This window comes from Pleurodeles waltl, chromosome 12 (genome assembly GCF_031143425.1).
Source record: "Pleurodeles waltl isolate 20211129_DDA chromosome 12, aPleWal1.hap1.20221129, whole genome shotgun sequence".
Lineage (NCBI taxonomy): Eukaryota > Metazoa > Chordata > Amphibia > Caudata > Salamandridae > Pleurodeles > Pleurodeles waltl.
The window spans coordinates 121,776,333-121,796,632 of record NC_090451.1 but is presented as its reverse complement, the minus strand read 5'-3'; the positions used below and the strand labels follow the sequence as shown (position 1 = coordinate 121,796,632).

Below are 20,300 nucleotides of genomic sequence, written 5' to 3'. Positions count from 1 at the left end.
GAATGATGAAAGGACGAGGGACAGATTAGAAATAACCATCTGCTTGGTTTTAGAAATGGACACAACAGACTGGTGTACTCGTGTGAGGACAGGAAAACTGCGGCCCTGAAAGAGCGAAATAGAGAAGAGAGTGTGAAAGTGCTTTTCCATCTTTGTGCTGTACGTCAGCACTGTGTCTGCTGTGGGTGAGCTCTGTGTCTGCTGCCTGCGAGCTCTGTGCCTGCTGTATGTGAGCTCTGTATCTGCTGCCTTATTTGAGCCCTGTGTCTGCTGCCTGTATGTGAGCTATGTGTCTGCTGCCTGTATGTGAGCTCTGTGTCTGCTGACTGTGTGTGAGCTCTGTGTCTGCTGCCTGTATGTGAGCTCTGTGTCTGCTGCCTGTAATTGAGCCCTGTGTCTGCTGCCTTTATGTGAGCTCTGTGCCTTTTCTCGGCACAGTATGTACTCACAAGCATCGCGGACGCCCGGGCATCCTGCAACACAATCAGTCTCTTAAAGAGCATTCACATGCATCAGTAATTGTGGAGCATCAGAAACCAGAGATGAAGAAAGACTCCGTTGAAATAGCGCTCTCTGCGCCAGGATGTGTTAAAATGTGTATTCATCTTGGGATAAGTCGAAGAGAAGTTTCAAAAAGTTTCTTAAAAGTCTACGCAGGTTTTACATTTATTCGCATCTGTTCCTGTACACTCTACCGTGGGATCAAAATAAGTGATGAAGTTTGACTCTGGTGGTCGCCTCCCTCATCCAGATGAAGTTGCGTGAACAGAATTCTAATTAGACGTCCTTTTCTGGCTGATAAAAGAGGCTCCTGCCCCACAGCACATGGGGCGGAGAGTGTATGATGTTAATGAACGAAACACAGCAGCGTTTTACATTTGTTCGATATGTTTATCTATGGTAATCAAATAAACTCAAAACGAAAAATGCAATTTTTTAGAAAAGAATGCAATAGAGTACCATTTCATCATGACAACACTGGCCTTTGGGCTCATTGATCTATTGCACCTCATGAAACTCTGATCTCACACAACAGGTGTTCGTGGCCCAGTGGTTAAGGCCCTGAGCTAGAAATCCATTGTGGTCTCTCACGCTGGTTCGAATCCTGCTGACTGCCGTGAGCCTTTTGGCACATTCTGCCTTTGCTTTTCACCATCTATGATTTAAACCTGTTTTCTTGCAGCTCCGTCCATTTTCTCTCCTCAGCTCTTAAGATTCGTCTACCACCCATTTACACCAACATTTGCTTTTCTTCTGTCAAGTTGGAAATAACACCTATCTCCTTGCGTTGGATCCAGAAGTACCTCTACCATTTCTCCCCCGCTCATCTACTCCGCTTACCTTGTTCTCCAGCTCCAGCTTTGTCTGCTCTTGTGTTTCTCTTGAGTTTTCCCGCAAACACCCCACTCCCCTTTCTCCCTTCTACTGGTCTTGATGCAAAAGTAACAGAAGAAGTTCTTCCAATTCTCAGACTGCGCCTACTTATACTTTAGTCACAGAGGAGGTGAGAAAAACACACTGCACGTGCTTAATTAGTCAGGGTGGGTAACCGAGGAAGGTGTCACGTGAGTGTGAGCATCTGTGATAGAAGTAAAACTATTGGTGAGATGCTATTTTCAATTGCCTTTGATGTTCTCCACCAGCTTGAGGAAGGATGTTTCTGTAAGGTCTGACCTCAAATCTGCCACTGACGCCTGGGAGAGAGAAGCCCATACCATTGGGGGGAAGAAATGAAGGGCATCAGCCCATCTCTGGAAGAGATGAGGTTGCTTGACTGAAAGCTGAAGGAGGCACATTCAGCATTTGTCAGAGAGCCCAAGTAGCTCGCCGTGATCGTATAGTGGTTAGTACTCTGCGTTGTGGCCGCAGCAACCTCGGTTCGAATCCGAGTCACGGCATTGCGGGTGGCAATGTCACGGCAGTTGGGTGTCTCATTTTCTTTTACCACATAATTATAAAGGCGATAGTGATTTCACAAATTAAATAGTATCAAAATGTTTATTCGCTCTAAAAGTGCGCTAGATTGCTTCGGCTCAGATCCTGCCTCCTTGAAAGTGGCAAGACAATGTAACTGAAAGCAAATTTGTGTCTTCACAAAAGCACATTAGAAGCATTGCATTCTGGACCTCACATCGAGAGCCAGTAATGCTAGCAGGAAGATGTACCCTTTAAGGTACCACAAGGATGCCCAGGCCATCACTCGCTAAGAGCAGAGGGATTTCCGCTCAGCCCCATATTGCCAGCCACAAATACATTGGGAGAAGACATCTTTGAATCTGAAGGCGCAGCAGTAGTTAAGGGGGCGCTGCTGAAAAGGAGTCCAAATTAATAGGGTTTTGCAAAGCTTTTTGGGTACAGCCTGGGTACACATCTCTGTAGAATCTACAGGTGAACGAAGTCGCTGAGTGAGGTGTTAAGAAGGAAGCAGTCTGGCTAGTAAGGGAAACAGATCATAACAGTTAGGGGCACATTTACTAGAAGTAGCGAAGGGCCTGCTGCGCCAAAATTTGCAGCACAGCGCTGCATCACTTCTAAAATGCAGTGATGCACCATATTTAAAAGAATACGGCGCATCCCTGTGTCTCTCTCTGCCCTGGTGCTAAAATAGCTGCCGAGCGCCAACACAGCCATCCTTGTGCCATGGTGCAAGGATGGCTGTGTTGCGGGGAAGATTGTTTTTATGCAGGAAGGGGCACCATCCTGCACAAAAACTATCTTTAATGGCAATCTGCTCCGTCAATGTGAGCTGCAGAGTGCACAGCGCCACCAGAGTGTCACAAAAAGTGATGCTCCAGTGGGACTTGTAAATATGCCCCTAAATTTCTTGAAAAAAATAAGCAGGAATGTCTGGCAAGAACAAGCCAGGAGCAATGCATTTCAATCAGCAAATACTTGTCAGTCAGTGATCCTTACACGTACATAGTTAAACATTTTTCATTTGGAAATCATTGCTACTTTGACAAAGAAAGAAAGAGAATTTAATAGTCAAATCATACAGCTGGGATTAAAAACTTCCTACTGCAAATATGGTGGCTTTTATATGCTACAGCATTTAAGTTCTACTGATGGGTCTTCAATATCTTCTGTTTCCCTAAAGAATACTCTTGGTGCAAAATTAACACTAAAATTACCATTTTCTATATTCCTCATTTTAAAGTCTTTTATTTAGTAAAACATTTGTTTTACTGCAAATATTATTTTGGATATTTGCTTTTGAACATAACTTTCATATAAAACCCTTGCATACCCAAATGAAATTAGGAAACACCACAAAGATAAGGACTAACCCACCTTTTCTTGTCACATTTCATGTACTGTTCTTTACATGGACATTTGCTAACACGTTAATTTGTCTTTTTCCAGTATTTCAGCATTTCATTCTGACTTCTTCAACTGTATTACTGTTAATCCTGTTATACCCCCTCATGCCTTCCACCAAACACTTTCTTGGCTCGTTTTACCAAAATAAGAGGCAGAAGCACTTTAAGAATTTTCCGACTTGCAATTTTAGAGTGAATGTGGTGTGAGGCATGTGATGGAAGAAATGTACTGGTAGATGGTGTCTATGGCAGTGCTTGGGGGATTTAAGAGATGAGAGTTGCATTCACTAGAGCGGAGTAAGCACTGCTGTCTGCTCTTAGTCCTCCACCCAAAAAACCCACTCACCAAAGAGCAGCACCGGTGCAGTAAAGGCGATGTATGGTCTGCTGGGGACTGCTGGTGTAAGGATAAATGTACTGGTGGTGTATAGTGTTCAGGCATTCACTATAGGGTGTGAATGGTCCAGGTGCAGTAGGTGACAGTGAACCACGTAGGGGGTGTAGCAGGTGCTATATCCTGCAGATGGTGCTGTAGGCGGTGTGAATGGTGTGGGGTGTGTGGAAGTTTAAATTGTCAGAACAAAAAATAATTGTATGTATTGAGAATCTGTGTTGTGTCTTATACTGTGTACCTTCTGTTGCTCAAAGAAATAGTTGTAGGATGTTTGTGGTGTAACATTTCCCACATGATTTATGGGTGCAAGTGGCATAGTATGTTGAGGGTATCAGAGACGGTAAAGAGGTTGTAGATTGTAATCAAGGGTGTAGATTATAGGTGTAGTGTAGATGGTGGAGGATTGTTAATGGAGGAAGCAGTGGGGTGCAGGGCAGGCAGTGTGAAGGATGTGTTGGTGTCAGCTATATGAGGAAGTAACAGGTGTAGGTGTTTAAAATATGCTGTTTGGTGTAGCGTGTGAGAGTGATGTAATGTGATGGCATAGTGGTTAGTGTTTATGCAGGTTAGGTTCTAGATAGAGGTAGAGGGTAGCGGTGATGTTGTCTTCATGGTGTGAATGATGGGAGCTGGTCATCGTATGTAGATGGCTTGGAATAAAGGTATAGGTGCTTCTGGTGTAGGGTGTCAATGGAAAGAGCACCAATGAATTGGGTGGTGTATGATAGAGTATATATTCGGTGAAGGGGTAATTTGTATGTATCGGTTAGGTTGATGTAAGGTGTGGTTGTTAGTTAATTTGCATGTAGTGTAGGGTGGAATGTGGTATAGGTGGTAGTGTAGATGATGTTACACATTTTTTTCTCTGTGGCTGCAGCAGTGCTGGTTATTCATCCATCCTTCACACACCTGCTGCTGCTTTTGTTTAATCCATCATCTCTCGATCTCTGCCTGTCTTTAAATGGCTGTACTCTTTTGATTCCACAAGTCAGAAGAATGTGACAGTACAGGAAATCAAATGTGTAGTTTACTAACAATATGAATGATGAGAGGACGAGGGACAGATTAGAAATAACCATCTGCTTGGTTTTAGAAATGGACACAACAGACTGGTGTACTCGTGTGAGGACAGGAAAACTGCGGCCCTGAAAGAGCGAAATAGAGAAGAGAGTGTGAAAGTGCTTTTCCATCTTTGTGCTGTACGTCAGCACTGTGTCTGCTGTGTGTGAGCTCTGTGTCTGCTGCCTGCGAGCTCTGTGCCTGCTGTATGTGAGCTCTGTATCTGCTGCCTTATTTGAGCCCTGTGTCTGCTGCCTGTATATGAGCTATGTGTCTGCTGCCTGTATGTGAGCTCTGTGTCTGCTGACTGTGTGTGAGCTCTGTGTCTGCTGCCTGTATGTGAGCTCTGTGTCTGCTGCCTGTAATTGAGCCCTGTGTCTCCTGCCTTTATGTGAGCTCTGTGCCTTTTCTTGGCACAGTATGTACTCACAAGCATCGCGGACGCCCGGGCCTCCTGCAACACAATCAGTCTCTTAAAGAGCATTCACATGCATCAGTAATTGTGGAGCATCAGAAACCAGAGAAGAAAGACTCCGTTGAAATAGTGCTCTCTGCGCCAGGATGTGTTAAAATGTGTATTAATCTTGGGATCAGTCGAAGAGAAGTTAAGTCTACGCAGGTTTTTCCTTTTTTTCGCATCTGTTCCTGTACACTCTATCGTGGGATCAAAATAAGTGATGAAGTTTGACTCTGGTGGTCGCCTCCCTCATCCAGATGAAGTTGCGTGTACAGAATTCTAATTATACGTCCTTTTCTGGCTGATAAAAGAGGCTCCTGCCCCACAGCACATGGGGCGGAGAGTGTATGATGTTAATGAACGAGACACAGCAGCGTTTTACATTTGTTCAATATGTTTACCTATGGTAATCGAATAAACTCAAAACGAAAAATGCAATTTTTTAGAAAAGAAAGCAATAGAGTACCATTTCATCAAGACAACACTGGCCTTTGGGGTCATTGATCTATTACACCTCATGAAACTCTGATCTCACACAATAGGTGTTCGTGGCCCAGTGGTTAAGACCCTGAAATAGAAATCCATTGGGGTCTCTCGTGCTGGTTCGAATCCTGCTGACTGGCGTGAGCCTTTTGGCACATTCTGCCTTTGCTCTTCACCATCTATCATTTAAACCTGTTTTCTCGCAGCTCCGTCCATTTTCTCTCCTCAGCTCTTAAGATTCGTCTTCCACCCATTTACACCGACATTTGCTTTTCTTCTGTCAAGTTGGAAATAACACTTATCTCCTTGCGTTGGATCCAGAAGTACTTCTACCATTTCTCCGCCGCTCATCTACTTCGCTTACCTTGTTCTCCAGCTCCAGCTTTGTCTACTCTTGTGTTTCTCTTGAGTTTTCCCGCAAACACCCCACTCCCCTTTCTCCCTTCTACTGGTCTTGATGCAAAAGTAACAGAAGAAGTTCTTCCAATTCACAGACTGCGCCTACTTATACTTTAGTCACAGAGGAGGTGAGAAAAACACACTGCACGTGCTTAATTAGTCAGGGTGGGTAACCGAGGAAGGTGTCACGTGAGTGTGAGCATCTGTGATAGAAGTAAAGCTATTGGTGAGATGCTATTTTCAATTGCCTTTGATGTTCTCCACCAGCTTGAGGAAGGATGTTTCTGTAAGGTCTGACCTCAGATCTGCCACTGACGCCTGGGAGAGAGAAGCCCATACCATTGGGGGGAAGAAATGAAGGGCATCAGCCCATCTCTGGAAAAGATGAGGTTGCTTGACAGAAAGCTGAAGGAGGCACATTCAGCATTTGTTAGAGAGCCCAAGTAGCTCCCCGTGATCGTATAGTGGTTAGTACTCTGCGTTGTGGCCGCAGCAACCTCGGTTCGAATCTGAGTCACAACATTGCGGGTGGCAATGTCACAGCAGTTGGGCGTCTCCTTTTCTTTTACCGCATAATTATAAATGCTATAGTGATTTCACAAATTAAATAGTATCAAAATGTTTATTCGCTCTAAAAGTGCGCTAGATTGCTTCGGCTCAGATCCTGCCTCCTTGAAATATGCAAGACAATGGAACTGAAAGCAAATTTGTGTCTTTACAAAAGCACATTAGAAGCATTGCATTCTGGACCTCACATCGAGAGCCAGTAATGCTAGCAGGAAGATGTCCCCTTTAAGGTACCACAAGGATGCCCAGGCCATCCCTCGCTAATAGCAGAGGGATTTCCGCTCAGCCCCATATTGCCAGCCACAAATAGATTGGGAGAGGCCATCTTTGAATCTGAAGGCGCAGCAGTAGTTAAGAGGGCGCTGCTGAAAAGGAATCCAAATTAATAGGGTTTTGCAAAGCTTTTTGGGTACAGCCTGGGTACACATCTCTGTAGAATCTACCGGTGAACGAAGTCGCTGAGTGAGGTGTTAAGAAGGAAGCAGTCTGGCTAGTAATGGTAAAAGATCATAACAGTTAGGGGCATATTTACTAGAAGTAGCGAAGGGCCTGCTGCGCCAAAATTTGCAGCACAGTGCTGCATCACTTCTAAAATGCAGAGATGCACCATATTTAAAAGAATACGTCGCATCCCTGTGTCTCTCTCTGCCCTGGTGCTAAAATAGCTGCTGAGCGCCAACACAGCCATCCTTGTGCCATGGTGCAAGGATGGCTGTGTTGCGGGGAAGATTGTTTTTATGCAGGAAGGGGCACCATCCTGCACAAAAACTATCTTTAATGGCAATCTGCTCCGTCAATGTGAGCTGCAGAGTGCACAGCGCCACAAGAGTGTTACAAAAAGTGACGCTCCAGTGGGACTTGTAAATATGCCCCTAAATTTCTTGAAAAATATAAGCAGGAATGTCTGGCAAGAAGAAGCCAGGAGCAATGCATTTCAAACAGCAAATACTTGTCAGTCAGTGATCCTTACACGTACATAGTTAAACATTTTTCATTTGGAAATCATTGCTACTTTGACAAAGAAAGAAAGAGAATTTAATAGTCAAATCATACAGCTGGGATTTAAAACTTCCTACTACAAATATGGTGGCTTTTTATGCTACAGCATTTAAGTTCTACTGATGGGTCTTCAATATCTTCTGTTTCCCTAAAGAATACTCTTGGTGCAAAATTAACACTAAAATTACCATTTTCTATATTCCTCATTTTAAAGTCTTTTATTTAGTAAAACATTTGTTTTACTGCAAATATTATTTTGGATATTTGCTTTTGAACATAACTTTCATATAAAACCCTTGCATACCCAAATGAAATTAGGAAACACCACAAAGATAAGGACTAACCCACCTTTTCTTGTCACATTTCATGTACTGTTCTTTACATGGACATTTGCTAACACGTTAATTTGTCTTTTTCCAGGATTTCAGCATTTCATTCTGACTTCTTCAACTGTATTACTGTTAATCCTGTTATACCCCCTCATGCCTTCCACCAAACACTTTCTTGGCTCGTTTTACCAAAATAAGAGGCAGAAGCACTTTAAGAATTTTCCGACTTGCAATTTTAGAGTGAATGTGGTGTGAGGCATGTGATGGAAGAAATGTACTGGTAGAAGGTGTTTATGGCAGTGCTTGGGGGATTTAAGAGATGAGAGTTGCATTCACTAGAGCGGAGTAAGCACTGCTGTCTGCTCTTAGTCCTCCACCCAAAAAACCCACTCACCAAAGAGCAGCACCGGTGCAGTAAAGGCGATGTATGGTCTGCTGGGGACTGCTGGTGTAAGGATAAATGTAATGGTGGTGTATAGTGTTCAGGCATTCACTGTAGGGTGTGAATGGTGCAGGTGCAGTAGGTGACAGTGAACCACGTAGGGGGTGTAGCAGGTGCTATATCCTGCAGATGGTGCTGTAGGCGGTGTGAATGGTGTGGGGTGTGTGGAAGTTTAAATTGTCAGAACAAAAAATAATTGTATGTATTGAGAATCTGTGTTGTGTCTTATACTGTGTACCTTCTGTTGCTCAAAGAAATAGTTGTAGGATGTTTGTGGTGTAACATTTCCCACATGATTTATGGGTGCAAGTGGCATAGTATGTTGAGGGTATCAGAGACGGTAAAGAGGTTGTAGATTGTAATCAAGGGTGTAGATTATAGGTGTAGTGTAGATGGTGGAGGATTGTTAATGGAGGAAGCAGTGGGGTGCAGGGCAGGCGGTGTGAAGGATGTGTTGGTGTCAGCTATATGAGGAAGTAACAGGTGTAGGTGTTTAAAATATGCTGTTTGGTGTAGCGTGTGAGAGTGATGTAATGTGATGGCATAGTGGTTAGTGTTTATGCAGTTTAGGTTCTAGATAGAGGTAGAGGGTAGCGGTGATGTTGTCTTCATGGTGTGAATGATGGGAGCTGGTCATCGTATGTAGATGGCTTGGAATAAAGGTATAGGTGCTTCTGGTGTAGGGTGTCAATGGAAAGAGCACCAATGAATTGGGTGGTGTATGATAGAGTATATATTCGGTGAAGGGGTAATTTGTATGTATCGGTTAGGTTGATGTAAGGTGTGGTTGTTAGTTAATTTGCATGTAGTGTAGGGTGGAATGTGGTATAGGTGGTAGTGTAGATGATGTTACACATTTTTTTCTCTGTGGCTGCAGCAGTGCTGGTTATTCATCCATCCTTCACACACCTGCTGCTGCTTTTGTTTAATCCATCATCTCTCGATCTCTGCCTGTCTTTAAATGGCTGTACTCTTTTGATTCCACAAGTCAGAAGAATGTGACAGTACAGGAAATCAAATGTGTAGTTTACTAACAATATGAATGATGAAAGGACGAGGGACAGATTAGAAATAACCATCTGCTTGGTTTTAGAAATGGACACAACAGACTGGTGTACTTTTGTGAGGACAGGAAAACTGCGGCCCTGAAAGAGCGAAATAGAGAAGAGAGTGTGAAAGTGCTTTTCCATCTTTGTGCTGTACGTCAGCACTGTGTCTGCTGTGTGTGAGCTCTGTGTCTGCTGCCTGCGAGCTCTGTGCCTGCTGTATGTGAGATCTGTATCTGCTGCCTTATTTGAGCCCTGTGTCTGCTGCCTGTATGTGAGCTATGTGTCTGCTGCCTTTATGTGAGCTCTGTGTCTGCTGACTGTGTGTGAGCTCTGTGTCTGCTGCCTGTATGTGAGCTCTGTGTCTGCTGCCTGTAATTGAGCCCTGTGTCTGCTGCCTTTATGTGAGCTCTGTGCCTTTTCTCGGCACAGTATGTACTCACAAGCATCGCGGACGCCCGGGCCTCCTGCAACACAATCAGTCTCTTAAAGAGCATTCACATGCATCAGTAATTGTGGAGCATCAGAAACCAGAGATGAAGAAAGACTCCGTTGAAATAGCGCTCTATGCGCCAGGATGTGTTAAAATGTGTATTAATCTTGGGATCAGTCGAAGAGAAGTTTGAAAAAGTTTCTTAAAAGTCTACGCAGGTTTTACATTTATTCGCATCTGTTCCTGTACACTCTACCGTGGGATCAAAATAAGTGATGAAGTTTGACTCTGGTGGTCGCCTCCCTCATCCAGATGAAGTTGCCTGAACAGAATTCTAATTAGACGTCCTTTTCTGGCTGATAAAAGAGGCTCCTGCCCCACAGCACATGTGGCGGAGAGTGTATGATGTTAATGAACGAGACACAGCAGCGTTTTACATTTGTTCGATATGTTTATCTATGGTAATCGAATAAACTCAAAACGAAAAATGCAATTTTTTAGAAAAGAATGCAATAGAGTACCATTTCATCATGACAACACTGGCCTTTGGGCTCATTGATCTATTGCACCTCATGAAACTCTAACCTCACTCAACAGGTGTTCGTGGCCCAGTGGTTAAGGCCCTGAGCAAGAAATCCATTGGGGTCTCTCACGCTGGTTCGAATCCTGCTGACTGCCGTGAGCCTTTTGGCACATTCTGCCTTTGCTCTTCACCATCTATGATTTAAACCTGTTTTCTTGCAGCTCCGTCCATTTTCTCTCCTCAGCTCTTAAGATTCGTCTTCCACCCATTTACACCAACATTTGCTTTTCTTCTGTCAAGTTGGAAATAACACCTATCTCCTTGCCTTGGATCCAGAAGTACTTCTACATTTCTCCGCCGCTCATCTCCTTCGCTTACCTTGTTCTCCAGCTCCAGCTTTGTCTGCTCTTGTGTTTCTCTTGAGTTTTCCCGCAAACACCCCACTCCCCTTTCTCCCTTCTACTGGTCTTGATGCAAAAGTAACAGAAGAAGTTCTTCCAATTCTCAGACTGCGCCTACTTATACTTTAGTCACAGAGGAGGTGAGAAAAACACACTGCACGTGCTTAATTAGTCAGGGTGGGTAACCGAGGAAGGTGTCACGTGAGTGTGAGCATCTGTGATAGAAGTAAAACTATTGATGAGATGCTATTTTCAATTGCCTTTGATGTTCTCCACCAGCTTGAGGAAGGATGTTTCTGTAAGGTCTGACCTCAAATCTGCCACTGACGCCTGGGAGAGAGAAGCCCATACCATTGGGGGGAAGAAATGAAGGGCATCAGCCCATCTCTGGAAGAGATGAGGTTGCTTGACTGAAAGCTGAAGGAGGCACATTCAGCATTTGTCAGAGAGCCCAAGTAGCTCGCCGTGATCGTATAGTATAGTGGTTAGTACTCTGCGTTGTGGCCGCAGCAACCTCGGTTCGAATCCGAGTCACGGCATTGCGGGTGGCAATGTCACGGCAGTTGGGTGTCTCATTTTCTTTTACCACATAATTATAAAGGCGATAGTGATTTCACAAATTAAATAGTATCAAAATGTTTATTCGCTCTAAAAGTGCGCTAGATTGCTTCGGCTCAGATCCTGCCTCCTTGAAAGTGGCAAGACAATGTAACTGAAAGCAAATTTGTGTCTTCACAAAAGCACATTAGAAGCATTGCATTCTGGACCTCACATCGAGAGCCAGTAATGCTAGCAGGAAGATGTACCCTTTAAGGTACCACAAGGATGCCCAGGCCATCACTCGCTAAGAGCAGAGGGATTTCCGCTCAGCCCCATATTGCCAGCCACAAATACATTGGGAGAAGACATCTTTGAATCTGAAGGCGCAGCAGTAGTTAAGGGGGCGCTGCTGAAAAGGAGTCCAAATTAATAGGGTTTTGCAAAGCTTTTTGGGTACAGCCTGGGTACACATCTCTGTAGAATCTACAGGTGAACGAAGTCGCTGAGTGAGGTGTTAAGAAGGAAGCAGTCTGGCTAGTAAGGGAAACAGATCATAACAGTTAGGGGCACATTTACTAGAAGTAGCGAAGGGCCTGCTGCGCCAAAATTTGCAGCACAGCGCTGCATCACTTCTAAAATGCAGTGATGCACCATATTTAAAAGAATACGGCGCATCCCTGTGTCTCTCTCTGCCCTGGTGCTAAAATAGCTGCCGAGCGCCAACACAGCCATCCTTGTGCCATGGTGCAAGGATGGCTGTGTTGCGGGGAAGATTGTTTTTATGCAGGAAGGGGCACCATCCTGCACAAAAACTATCTTTAATGGCAATCTGCTCCGTCAATGTGAGCTGCAGAGTGCACAGCGCCACCAGAGTGTCACAAAAAGTGATGCTCCAGTGGGACTTGTAAATATGCCCCTAAATTTCTTGAAAAAAATAAGCAGGAATGTCTGGCAAGAAGAAGCCAGGAGCAATGCATTTCAATCAGCAAATACTTGTCAGTCAGTGATCCTTACACGTACATAGTTAAACATTTTTCATTTGGAAATCATTGCTACTTTGACAAAGAAAGAAAGAGAATTTAATAGTCAAATCATACAGCTGGGATTAAAAACTTCCTACTGCAAATATGGTGGCTTTTATATGCTACAGCATTTAAGTTCTACTGATGGGTCTTCAATATCTTCTGTTTCCCTAAAGAATACTCTTGGTGCAAAATTAACACTAAAATTACCATTTTCTATATTCCTCATTTTAAAGTCTTTTATTTAGTAAAACATTTGTTTTACTGCAAATATTATTTTGGATATTTGCTTTTGAACATAACTTTCATATAAAACCCTTGCATACCCAAATGAAATTAGGAAACACCACAAAGATAAGGACTAACCCACCTTTTCTTGTCACATTTCATGTACTGTTCTTTACATGGACATTTGCTAACACGTTAATTTGTCTTTTTCCAGTATTTCAGCATTTCATTCTGACTTCTTCAACTGTATTACTGTTAATCCTGTTATACCCCCTCATGCCTTCCACCAAACACTTTCTTGGCTCGTTTTACCAAAATAAGAGGCAGAAGCACTTTAAGAATTTTCCGACTTGCAATTTTAGAGTGAATGTGGTGTGAGGCATGTGATGGAAGAAATGTACTGGTAGAAGGTGTCTATGGCAGTGCTTGGGGGATTTAAGAGATGAGAGTTGCATTCACTAGAGCGGAGTAAGCACTGCTGTCTGCTCTTAGTCCTCCACCCAAAAAACCCACTCACCAAAGAGCAGCACCGGTGCAGTAAAGGCGATGTATGGTCTGCTGGGACTGCTGGTGTAAGGATAAATGTACTGGTGGTGTATAGTGTTCAGGCATTCACTATAGGGTGTGAATGGTCCAGGTGCAGTAGGTGACAGTGAACCACGTAGGGGGTGTAGCAGGTGCTATATCCTGCAGATGGTGCTGTAGGCGGTGTGAATGGTGTGGGGTGTGTGGAAGTTTAAATTGTCAGAACAAAAAATAATTGTATGTATTGAGAATCTGTGTTGTGTCTTATACTGTGTACCTTCTGTTGCTCAAAGAAATAGTTGTAGGATGTTTGTGGTGTAACATTTCCCACATGATTTATGGGTGCAAGTGGCATAGTATGTTGAGGGTATCAGAGACGGTAAAGAGGTTGTAGATTGTAATCAAGGGTGTAGATTATAGGTGTAGTGTAGATGGTGGAGGATTGTTAATGGAGGAAGCAGTGGGGTGCAGGGCAGGCGGTGTGAAGGATGTGTTGGTGTCAGCCCTATGAGGAAATAACAGGTGTAGGTGTTTAAAATATGCTGTTTGGTGTAGCATGTGAGAGTGATGTAATGTGATGGCATAGTGGTTAGTGTTTATGCAGTTTAGGTTCTAGATAGAGGTAGAGGGTAGCGGTGATGTTGTCTTCATGGTGTGAATGATGGGAGCTGGTCATCGTATGTAGATGGCTTGGAATAAAGGTATAGGTGCTTCTGGTGTAGGGTGTCAATGGAAAGAGCACCAATGAATTGGGTGGTGTATGATAGAGTATATATTCGGTGAAGGGGTAATTTGTATGTATCGGTTAGGTTGATGTAAGGTGTGGTTGTTAGTTAATTTGCATGCAGTGTAGGGTGGAATGTGGTATAGGTGGTAGTGTAGATGATGTTACACATTTTTTTCTCTGTGGCTGCAGCAGTGCTGGTTATTCATCCATCCTTCACACACCTGCTGCTGCTTTTGTTTAATCCATCATCTCTCGATCTCTGCCTGTCTTTAAATGGCTGTACTCTTTTGATTCTACAAGTCAGAAGAATGTGACAGTACAGGAAATCAAATGTGTAGTTTACTAACAATATGAATGATGAAAGGACGAGGGACAGATTAGAAATAACCATCTGCTTGGTTTTAGAAATGGACACAACAGACTGGTGTACTCGTGTGAGGACAGGAAAACTGCGGCCCTGAAAGAGCGAAATAGAGAAGAGAGTGTGAAAGTGCTTTTCCATCTTTGTGCTGTACGTCAGCACTGTGTCTGCTGTGTGTGAGCTCTGTGTCTGCTGCCTGCGAGCTCTGTGCCTGCTGTATGTGAGATCTGTATCTGCTGCCTTATTTGAGCCCTGTGTCTGCTGCCTGTATGTGAGCTATGTGTCTGCTGCCTTTATGTGAGCTCTGTGTCTGCTGACTGTGTGTGAGCTCTGTGTCTGCTGCCTGTATGTGAGCTCTGTGTCTGCTGCCTGTAATTGAGCCCTGTGTCTGCTGCCTTTATGTGAGCTCTGTGCCTTTTCTCGGCACAGTATGTACTCACAAGCATCGCGGACGCCCGGGCCTCCTGCAACACAATCAGTCTCTTAAAGAGCATTCACATGCATCAGTAATTGTGGAGCATCAGAAACCAGAGATGAAGAAAGACTCCGTTGAAATAGCGCTCTATGCGCCAGGATGTGTTAAAATGTGTATTAATCTTGGGATCAGTCGAAGAGAAGTTTGAAAAAGTTTCTTAAAAGTCTACGCAGGTTTTACATTTATTCGCATCTGTTCCTGTACACTCTACCGTGGGATCAAAATAAGTGATGAAGTTTGACTCTGGTGGTCGCCTCCCTCATCCAGATGAAGTTGCCTGAACAGAATTCTAATTAGACGTCCTTTTCTGGCTGATAAAAGAGGCTCCTGCCCCACAGCACATGGGGCGGAGAGTGTATGATGTTAATGAACGAGACACAGCAGCGTTTTACATTTGTTCGATATGTTTATCTATGGTAATCGAATAAACTCAAAACGAAAAATGCAATTTTTTAGAAAAGAATGCTATAGAGTACCATTTCATCATGACAACACTGGCCTTTGGGCTCATTGATCTATTACACCTCATGAAACTCTAATCTCACTCAACAGGTGTTCGTGGCCCAGTGGTTAAGTTCCTGAGCGAGAAATCCATTGGGGTCTCTCACGCTGGTTCGAATCCTGCTGACTGCCGTGAGCCTTTTGGCACATTCTGCCTTTGCTCTTCACCATCTATGATTTAAACCTGTTTTCTTGCAGCTCCGTCCATTTTCTCTCCTCAGCTCTTAAGATTCGTCTTCCACCCATTTACACCAACATTTGCTTTTCTTCTGTCAAGGTGGAAATAACACCTATCTCCTTGCGTTGGATCCAGAAGTACTTCTACCATTTCTCCGCCGCTCATCTCCTTCGCTTACCTTGTTCTCCAGCTCCAGCTTTGTCTGCTCTTGTGTTTCTCTTGAGTTTTCCCGCAAACACCCCACTCCCCTTTCTCCCTTCTACTGGTCTTGATGCAAAAGTAACAGAAGAAGTTCTTCCAATTCTCAGACTGCGCCTACTTATACTTTAGTCACAGAGGAGGTGAGAAAAACACACTGCACGTGCTTAATTAGTCAGGGTGGGTAACCGAGGAAGGTGTCACGTGAGTGTGAGCATCTGTGATAGAAGTAAAACTATTGGTGAGATGCTATTTTCAATTGCCTTTGATGTTCTCCACCAGCTTGAGAAAGGATGTTTCTGTAAGGTCTGACCTCAAATCTGTCACTGACGCCTGGGAGAGAGAAGCCCATACCATTGGGGGGAAGAAATGAAGGGCATCAGCCCATCTCTGGAAGAGATGAGGTTGCTTGACTGAAAGCTGAAGGAGGCACATTCAGCATGTGTCAGAGAGCCCAAGTAGCTCGCCGTGATCGTATAGTGGTTAGTACTCTGCGTTGTGGCCGCAGCAACCTCGGTTCGAATCCGAGTCACGGCATTGCGGGTGGCAATGTCACGGCAGTTGGGTGTCTCCTTTTCTTTTACCAAATAATTATAAAGGCGATAGTGATTTCACAAATTAAATAGTATCAAAATGTTTATTCGCTCTAAAATTGCGCTAGATTGCTTCGGCTCAGATCCTGCCTCCTTGAAAGTGGCAAGACAATGTAACTGAAAGCAAATTTGTCTCTTCACAAAAGCACATTAGAAGCATTGCATTCTGGACCTCACATCGAGAGCCAGTAATGCTAGCAGGAAGATGTACCCTTTAAGGTACCACAAGGATGCCCAGGCCATCACTCGCTAAGAGCAGAGGGATTTCCGCTCAGCCCCATATTGCCAGCCACAAATACATTGGGAGAAGACATCTTTGAATCTGAAGGCGCAGCAGTAGTTAAGGGGGCGCTGCTGAAAAGGAGTCCAAATTAATAGGGTTTTGCAAAGCTTTTTGGGTACAGCCTGGGTACACATCTCTGTAGAATCTACAGGTGAACGAAGTCGCTGAGTGAGGTGTTAAGAAGGAAGCAGTCTGGCTAGTAAGGGAAACAGATCATAACAGTTAGGGGCACATTTACTAGAAGTAGCGAAGGGCCTGCTGCGCCAAAATTTGCAGCACAGCGCTGCATCACTTCTAAAATGCAGTGATGCACCATATTTAAAAGAATACGGCGCATCCCTGTGTCTCTCTCTGCCCTGGTGCTAAAATAGCTGCCGAGCGCCAACACAGCCATCCTTGTGCCATGGTGCAAGGATGGCTGTGTTGCGGGGAAGATTGTTTTTATGCAGGAAGGGGCACCATCCTGCACAAAAACTATCTTTAATGGCAATCTGCTCCGTCAATGTGAGCTGCAGAGTGCACAGCGCCACCAGAGTGTCACAAAAAGTGATGCTCCAGTGGGACTTGTAAATATGCCCCTAAATTTCTTGAAAAAAATAAGCAGGAATGTCTGGCAAGAAGAAGCCAGGAGCAATGCATTTCAATCAGCAAATACTTGTCAGTCAGTGATCCTTACACGTACATAGTTAAACATTTTTCATTTGGAAATCATTGCTACTTTGACAAAGAAAGAAAGAGAATTTAATAGTCAAATCATACAGCTGGGATTAAAAACTTCCTACTGCAAATATGGTGGCTTTTATATGCTACAGCATTTAAGTTCTACTGATGGGTCTTCAATATCTTCTGTTTCCCTAAAGAATACTCTTGGTGCAAAATTAACACTAAAATTACCATTTTCTATATTCCTCATTTTAAAGTCTTTTATTTAGTAAAACATTTGTTTTACTGCAAATATTATTTTGGATATTTGCTTTTGAACATAACTTTCATATAAAACCCTTGCATACCCAAATGAAATTAGGAAACACCACAAAGATAAGGACTAACCCACCTTTTCTTGTCACATTTCATGTACTGTTCTTTACATGGACATTTGCTAACACGTTAATTTGTCTTTTTCCAGGATTTCAGCATTTCATTCTGACTTCTTCAACTGTATTACTGTTAATCCTGTTATACCCCCTCATGCCTTCCACCAAACACTTTCTTGGCTCGTTTTACCAAAATAAGAGGCAGAAGCACTTTAAGAATTTTCCGACTTGCAATTTTAGAGTGAATGTGGTGTGAGGCATGTGATGGAAGAAATGTACTGGTAGAAGGTGTTTATGGCAGTGCTTGGGGGATTTAAGAGATGAGAGTTGCATTCACTAGAGCGGAGTAAGCACTGCTGTCTGCTCTTAGTCCTCCACCCAAAAAACCCACTCACCAAAGAGCAGCACCGGTGCAGTAAAGGCGATGTATGGTCTGCTGGGGACTGCTGGTGTAAGGATAAATGTACTGGTGGTGTATAGTGTTCAGGCATTCACTATAGGGTGTGAATGGTCCAGGTGCAGTAGGTGACAGTGAACCACGTAGGGGGTGTAGCAGGTGCTATATCCTGCAGATGGTGCTGTAGGCGGTGTGAATGGTGTGGGGTGTGTGGAAGTTTAAATTGTCAGAACAAAAAATAATTGTATGTATTGAGAATCTGTGTTGTGTCTTATACTGTGTACCTTCTGTTGCTCAAAGAAATAGTTGTAGGATGTTTGTGGTGTAACATTTCCCACATGATTTATGGGTGCAAGTGGCATAGTATGTTGAGGGTATCAGAGACGGTAAAGAGGTTGTAGATTGTAATCAAGGGTGTAGATTATAGGTGTAGTGTAGATGGTGGAGGATTGTTAATGGAGGAAGCAGTGGGGTGCAGGGCAGGCAGTGTGAAGGATGTGTTGGTGTCAGCTATATGAGGAAGTAACAGGTGTAGGTGTTTAAAATATGCTGTTTGGTGTAGCGTGTGAGAGTGATGTAATGTGATGGCATAGTGGTTAGTGTTTATGCAGTTTAGGTTCTAGATAGAGGTAGAGGGTAGCGGTGATGTTGTCTTCATGGTGTGAATGATGGGAGCTGGTCATCGTATGTAGATGGCTTGGAATAAAGGTATAGGTGCTTCTGGTGTAGGGTGTCAATGGAAAGAGCACCAATGAATTGGGTGGTGTATGATAGAGTATATATTCGGTGAAGGGGTAATTTGTATGTATCGGTTAGGTTGATGTAAGGTGTGGTTGTTAGTTAATTTGCATGTAGTGTAGGGTGGAATGTGGTATAGGTGGTAGTGTAGATGATGTTACACATTTTTTTCTCTGTGGCTGCAGCAGTGCTGGTTATTCATCCATCCTTCACACACCTGCTGCTGCTTTTGTTTAATCCATCATCTCTCGATCTCTGCCTGTCTTTAAATGGCTGTACTCTTTTGATTCTACAAGTCAGAAGAATGTGACAGTACAGGGAATCAAATGTGTAGTTTACTAACAATATGAATGATGAAAGGACGAGGGACAGATTAGAAATAACCATCTGCTTGGTTTTAGAAATGGACACAACAGACTGGTGTACTCGTGTGAGGACAGGAAAACTGCGGCCCTGAAAGAGCGAAATAGAGAAGAGAGTGTGAAAGTGCTTTTCCATCTTTGTGCTGTACGTCAGCACTGTGTCTGCTGTGTGTGAGCTCTGTGTCTGCTGCCTGCGAGCTCTGTGCCTGCTGTATGTGAGATCTGTATCTGCTGCCTTATTTGAGCCCTGTGTCTGCTGCCTGTATGTGAGCTATGTGTCTGCTGCCTGTATGTGAGCTTTGTGTCTGCCGACTGTGTGTGAGCTCTGTGTCTGCTGCCTGTATGTGAGCTCTGTGTCTGCTGCCTGTAATTGAGCCCTGTGTCTCCTGCCTTTATGTGAGCTCTGTGCCTTTTCTTGGCACAGTATGTACTCACAAGCATCGCGGACGCCCGGGCCTCCTGCAACACAATCAGTCTCTTAAAGAGCATTCACATGCATCAGTAATTGTGGAGCATCAGAAACCAGAGAAGAAAGACTCAGTTGAAATAGTGCTCTCTGCGCCAGGATGTGTTAAAATGTGTATTAATCTTGGGATCAGTCGAAGAGAAGTTAAGTCTACGCAGGTTTTTCCTTTTTTTCGCATCTGTTCCTGTACACTCTATCGTGGGATCAAAATAAGTGATGAAGTTTGACTCTGGTGGTCGCCTCCCTCATCCAGATGAAGTTGCGTGTACAGAATTCTAATTATACGTCCTTTTCTGGCTGATAAAAGAGGCTCCTGCCCCACAGCACATGGGGCGGAGAGTGTATGATGTTAATGAACGAGACACAGCAGCGTTTTACATTTGTTCAATATGTTTACCTATGGTAATCGAATAAACTCAAAACGAAAAATGCAATTTTTTAGAAAAGAAAGCAATAGAGTACCATTTCATCAAGACACCACTGGCCTTTGGGGTCATTGATCTATTACACCTCATGAAACTCTGATCTCACACAATAGGTGTTCGTGGCCCAGTGGTTAAGACCCTGAAATAGAAATCCATTGGGGTCTCTCGTGCTGGTTCGAATCCTGCTGACTGGCGTGAGCCTTTTGGCACATTCTGCCTTTGCTCTTCACCATCTATCATTTAAACCTGTTTTCTCGCAGCTCCGTCCATTTTCTCTCCTCAGCTCTTAAGATTCGTCTTCCACCCATTTACACCAACATTTGCTTTTCTTCTGTCAAGTTGGAAATAACACTTATCTCCTTGCGTTGGATCCAGAAGTACTTCTACCATTTCTC

The 20,300-nt window shown here is 43.8% G+C and overlaps 3 non-coding genes across 3 annotated transcripts; all 3 read left to right on the top strand.

Moving 5' to 3' along the window:
- Nucleotides 1-1,826: 1,826 nt before the first annotated feature.
- Nucleotides 1,827-1,898, top strand: TRNAH-GUG (transfer RNA histidin (anticodon GUG)). The gene has a single exon. It is a non-coding gene; the product is annotated as a tRNA-His (tRNA).
- Nucleotides 1,899-11,314: 9,416 nt separating this feature from the next.
- On the top strand, nucleotides 11,315-11,391 carry TRNAH-GUG (transfer RNA histidin (anticodon GUG)). Its single transcript has one exon. It is a non-coding gene; the product is annotated as a tRNA-His (tRNA).
- A 4,681-nt stretch (nucleotides 11,392-16,072) lies between these two features.
- Nucleotides 16,073-16,144, top strand: TRNAH-GUG (transfer RNA histidin (anticodon GUG)). Its single transcript has one exon. It is a non-coding gene; the product is annotated as a tRNA-His (tRNA).
- Nucleotides 16,145-20,300: the final 4,156 nt, after the last annotated feature.